Source organism: Dipodomys ordii, unplaced genomic scaffold (genome assembly GCF_000151885.1).
Source record: "Dipodomys ordii isolate 6190 unplaced genomic scaffold, Dord_2.0 Scaffold201, whole genome shotgun sequence".
In the NCBI taxonomy this organism is placed as follows: Eukaryota; Metazoa; Chordata; class Mammalia; order Rodentia; family Heteromyidae; genus Dipodomys; species Dipodomys ordii.
The window spans coordinates 415,744-421,873 of record NW_012267417.1 but is presented as its reverse complement, the minus strand read 5'-3'; the positions used below and the strand labels follow the sequence as shown (position 1 = coordinate 421,873).

At 39.3% G+C, this 6,130-nt stretch overlaps 1 long non-coding RNA gene across 1 annotated transcript in view; it reads left to right on the top strand.

The window, feature by feature from the left end:
- The window catches only part of LOC105999807, a 13,670-nt gene extending 8,821 nt beyond the window's left edge, over positions 1–4,849 (top strand). Inside the window, exon 3 of the long non-coding RNA XR_001175760.1 lies at positions 4,763–4,849. This is a non-coding gene — a long non-coding RNA (uncharacterized LOC105999807). The remainder of the gene's footprint in view (positions 1–4,762) is intronic.
- The last annotated feature ends 1,281 nt before the right edge of the window (positions 4,850–6,130 follow it).

Below are 6,130 nucleotides of genomic sequence, written 5' to 3'. Positions count from 1 at the left end.
CTGTATCCCTATTTAAACGATTTATTTTTTCCCTTCCCCTCCACAAATTATACCAACACCAAATACAGTGAAAGCAGGGGTTATACCGTGGGGGAGGGCCATACAAAGCAACAAAGAAATAATCTTATAAATATGTTAATTACCCCAGAAGTGGCACTGTGGATCAAGTGGCAGGGCGCTAGCCATGAAAACAAAAGTTCAAGCACAGAACCCAAGTCCTGATTTCAAGCCACAAGACCAGCAAAAGAAAAAAAAGGAAAATAAAGGGAAATTGAGATTGGTGGAAAGACATAGTTAATATCATATTGAGGACAAAAGGAGAAAAAGGAGGAGAAGCCAACAGACAAGCAAATGCAACCTGGCCATCTGTTTACCTACTGGAAATATAGTTAATGAAGAATTATTGATGGGGAGATAAAGAAAATATGAGTGACAGATCAGTTCTAATTGTAGACAGAGGAAGTTATGAATACCAGAGGATGATAAGAGAGAAAAGGAGAAGGTATACTTTAAGATTGAGTACTGAAACCTGGGTGTCATGGCTGACATATAATGACTGCATAGGAAAGAAATGGAAAAGGAAGTACTAAAAAGGAAAATAAAATAGTACAAAATTGCTCAAATTAAATATACAAAAACTAATCAATACTGACAAATACAAAATGAAAAGGATATTAAACAGCAAAGGCTAACATGAAAGTTTTATAATTTTCTTTTTTTTTCTTAGTTGTAAACAGTTTTATTGTCATGAAGACTCTTCAGTAATTTAATCACCAATGACTTTACTTACTGGAAAAATAGTGGTTACAAAATAACATATAAAATATTCTTATAAGTCATAAAATACTTATAAACATTTGGCATTTCCTAAGGAAGAAGAAAGAGGGCATGACATTCTTCAATTCAAAGTTAAACAGGGTAAAAACAAAGTAGATTTATATTATAAGACATAATGAGACCAACACTGATGGCTCACACCTTACTCAAGAGGTTGAAATCTAAGGATTGGATTGCAGTTTAAAACCAAGTAAGGGGGGGGGGAGCAGGAAGATGGCAGAGGAGAAACTGAGGGCTAAGCAAGTTCTCACATAGAAACCAGTTTTAGTATTCCAGTTGAAAATCTAAGGCTAGAGAGTCACACTTAGTGTGTCATCATAGTACAGAGTTTGGACAGAGAGGAAAAACTTAGGCAGCTTAGTTAAGGACACAAATTCAAGCATCCCCAGTTTGCAGTGGTAGCAGAAGCAGCAGTGGCTTTTGCTGCTAGCCACTATATCAACAGAGACTGCCTGGGAGAAATGTGCTAGTAGCGACATGAGCAGATTTTACTCACCTTCAGCAAGAACTGACAAGGAGCAGAAATCCTTATCTTGCTGACCACAGACAGTCACAGACATTGGATGTGGATGGCCCCCAAACCAAAGGAAAGCTGTGAGTATGCCCAATACATCCTCACTCCTTCTCAAGGAGCAGTGGTTGGAAGGTAGCCCTTCCCCCACCATCTTTGATACTGACACAGATTGGGCCAGAGCAGCTAGTGTAACTTAGCCCTTGGAAGAAGACAGTAAGAGCCATTAAACAGATCACAGGAATCTGACCTGCAGCAGGACTCAGCTCCACCCCTGGTGAAAGTTACCCTTCCCAAGCAGAGGCAGCTCTTGTGTGAGTGGGACATACTCTCCTTAGTGGGTAAACAGAGCCAGAGGCTACCCTACCCAGCTGCAGCACAAGCAGCAACTCTACCCCTAGAGCAATTAGAAACTTGTTACACATAAATCCTGAGATTTGCTCCAAGCTGGGCTGATTGAGTGTCTCAGGAGCTAGCCCATCAGGGTAAAGTTACTGATTGCTGACAGGCCACAGCCCTACCTACAACCTAGCACTCCTCACAGCAACTGCAAGCTAGGGGAAAGAGCCACCTTGTTCTTTTGTGATACTCAAAGTATATCACCCTTCCACCGAACTAGCCTGGGAGAAGGGACATAAACTCCTGGGTAAGGCAGAGCTTCTTCAGCCTGCTCAAACAAACTAATTTAAGAACAAACGAAGCCACAGAAAAACCAAACACCACAAGCAAACCAGAGACTCCACCAAGAGACTGGTTACAGACACAGGGAGACACAAGATCTGCCATCTGCCGCCCCCCCCCAAAAAAAAAACAAATTCAAAGACCTCTTTTTTTCTACCTATTTTTTTCATTTTTCTTTTAGGTTTTTGTTGTTGTTGCTGTTTTTGTTTCTTTTTCTGCTTTTTAATATTCTCTTTATACTCTTTTCCCTTTGGTCCTTTTTTTTATTTTTTTTGGTCGGTCATGGGGCTTGAACTCTGGGACTAGGTGCTGTCGCTCAGCTCTTTAGCTAAAGGCTAGCACCCTACCACTTGAGCCACAGCAGCACTTCCTGGATTTTTTCTACTTATGTGGTATTGAGGAATCGAACCCAGGGCCTCATGAATGCAAGGCAAGCAGTCTACCACTGAGCCACCTTCCCAGCCCTTGGTCCTTTTTCTTTGCTTTACTTAATTGCTGTTCTGTTCATCCACAGATATATACCTGTCTTGGATTATTAGATCTTATCCTCCATTGTGTGCATACTTAAATCAGATACTAATTGACTAATTCACAAACTCTCAGCCTTAACTCCATTAATTATAGAATTATTTCTTTATACTTATATAATTTTGTGTTTAATTTTAAATTTTTTATTTTTCCTTTTTCACCTTTCTCCTTTCCTTCTGTCTCCTCCCTCTCTCTGAATTGCTCTCTTTCTTTCCCTCCCTACATTCCTCTAAACTTATATTCTCCTCACAATTCTTCCTAAACCTATTAATTTTGGGTTTGCTAACTCCTTTGATTTTTCTTAGTCCACTGATCCCTAGTTGTTTGTTGTTGAACTAGATCATATGTGTTGAACTAGATTGTATCTGTACTCATTTTGACTGAATCAAACAATCTTTGCAACTATAGGGTTCTGGTTGATGCTTGCCTTAAAATAGTGTTCTAGCTTGGAATTGGTTTTGCTATCATATCCAAATGGGCAGAACAAGCAGAAAGACAAGAAAAATGGCAAGTCCAGGTATTTCAACTCCTACTCATGACAATCAGGCAACAGTGCAGTCAATGAGTAACCCAGAGGAGAGTTCCCAAAATTCTCTACAAACACTACTGGTAAATATGATGAATGAAAAGTTTGAAAGCCTGCAAAGGTCTCACTGTGAGTGTGATGGGGAAATGTGTGAGTGGGATGAGGCTAAGCAAAGACTAATACAGGAATATCATGAGCATGATGAGGCTAACCAAAGATTAATACAGGAATTTTGTGAGCTTGATGAGGCTAACCAAAGATTAATACAAGGATATTGTGGGCATGATGAGGCTAATCTAAGATTAATAGAGGAATTGCATAAGCAGGATGAGAATAGACAAAGATTAATGGAGGTATTCATGGAATCCACAAACAGCCAGCTGGAGGAATCCAGGGACACCACAAAGGGAATGCTGAATGAAGCCCAAAAGAAGGAAAGGGAGTCCAGTGAAACAATATCCAATCAACTGAGGGATTTGAGAATGAACACTGAAAACCAAATTGAGGAAGTAAAGAAGTCCATACAAGGTCTAAAACAAAGCTCCAACGAAGACCTTGAAGCCATCAAATCTGACCAATTAGAAGGAAAGGAAATAAAAAACAAAGTAGAAAGTCTTGACAATAGATTAGACCACGCAGAAGATTGAATCTCTGGGATTGAAGACAGCCTAGATATTATAGAGAAAGAAGAGACAATTATTCAAGACAAATCCAAGAAATATGATAAATCTATTCAACATTTAGAAGACACCATCAGAAAGTCGGGTGCTGGTGGCTCATGCCTGTAATCCTAGCTACTCAGGAGGCTGAGATCTGAGGATTATGGTTCAAAGCCAGCCCAGGCACAAAAGCCCATGAAACTCTTATTTCCAATAAACCACTCAGAAAACTGGAAGTGGTGCTGTGGCTCAAATGGTAGAGCACTAGCCTTGAGCTGAAGAGCTGAGGGACAGTGCTCAGACCCAGAGTTCAAGCCCCATGACCAACAACAACAACAAAACACACCATCAGAAGGCCTACTCTGAAGGTAATGGGTGTAGAGAAGCACTTAGACACAGAAGTTAATGGTCTAGGAAATTTAAGAGGAACCTAGCAGAGAACTTCCCAAACACGCAATAGATACAAGAATCGTTTAGAACCCCAAATAGAACAGACCAGAACAGAGAAAAGATCCATCACCTGCAAAGGGAAACCAATCAGAATAACTTCAGATTTCTCAATAGAGACATTAAAGCAAAAAGAACTTGGAATGATGTATGCCACACCCTAAAGATAAACAAATATCAACCAAGAATACTGTATCCAGCAAAACTCTCCTCCATAATGGAAGGTCAAATAAAGATCTTCCACAACAAAGAAAAATGGAAATAATATATCTCCACCTAACCATCCCCACAAAATATACTTAAAGATGTCCTACACATAAAAAGCCAACAAGAGCACAATAAAGGCCAAGAGTCCACGAGGCATTAGAAGAACCCAGTTGGCACAGGCCACAGGAAGGTAGATAACATGGCAGGAACTACCAAACACCGCTAAGTCCTAACTCTCAATATTAATGGACTTAACTCTCCAATTAAGCGACTTAGACTGTTTAGTTGGACCAAAAAACATCCTTCTATCTGCTGCCTTCAAGAGACACACTTGATTTTGCCCACAAAATCAAATATATCTGAAAGTGAAAGGCTAGAATAAAATATACCAAGCAAACGGCCCCATAAAGAGGTGTGAGTTGCAATCCTAATCTCACATAAAATAGACTTCAAATAAAGACTGTGTATGAAAAACCTACAGACAGTATAATACTTAATGGCGAAATGCTAAAGCCATTTCATCTAAATTCAGGAATCAGACAAGGATATCCACTCTCTCCACTTCTCTTCAATTTAGTATTAGAATGCCTAGCAAGAGCAATAAGACAAGTTGCAAACATAAAGGGGATCCAAATAGGGAAAGATGAAGTAAAACTTTCCCTCTTTGCAGATGACATGATCTTGTATTTAATGAATCCCATGGATTCTACCCCCAAGTTCCTCGAGGTGATCTGAAACTTTGCTAAAGTAGCAGGATACAAAATTAACCCTCAAAAATCAGTGGCTTTTCTGTATGCCAATAACTAGTAGAATGCGGTTGAAATCAGGAAAGCAACTCCTTTTGTTAATAGCTGCACAAAAAAATAAAATTAACTAAAAAGTAAGGAACTAACTAAAGAAGTAAAGGACCTTCATGATGAAGACTTTAAAAGCCCGTAAAAGGAAATTAAAGGAAAACTAGGAAGTGGCGAAACCTCCCATGATCCTGGATTGGGTGAATAAACATCGGGAAAACGGCAATACTTCCGATGGCTATTTACAAATTCAATGTAATACCTATCAATATGCCAACCTCATTCTTCAAGGAAATAGAAGAAGCAATCCAAAAATTCAGATAGAACAATAAAAGACCCTGAAAAGCAAAAATGTTCCTTAGAAGAAAGAATAGTGAAGGAGGAATATCTATAACAAATTTCAAACTCTACTACAAAGCCTTAGTAATCAAAACAGCTTGGTACTGGCACAAGAACAGACCTCAGGACCAATGGAATAGAACTGAAGACCCAGAAATGAACCCAAAGACCTATAGCCACCTAATCTTCGATAAGGGAGCTAAAAAAATAGAATGGAAGAGAGACAGCCTCTTTAGTAAATGGTGCTGCCAAAATTGGTTAAACACCTGTAGAAAACTAAGGCTAGATCCTTATATATCACCATGCACCAGAATCAACTCCAAATGGATCAAAGACCTTGAAGTAAAAGCAGACACTCTGAAAACATTACAGGATGGAATAGGAGAAACCCTAGGTCTCCTTGGCTCAGGCCGAAATTTTTTGAATAGAGACCCAGAAACACAACAAATCAAAGAAAGGTTGGACAAATGGGATTGCATGAAATTGCAAAATGCATGGCAAAAGAAATATCAAACAAGATCAATAGAAAGCCCACGGACTGGGAGAAGGTCTTCACCAGCCAAACAACGGACAAGAGTCTCATATCTAAAATATACTTAGA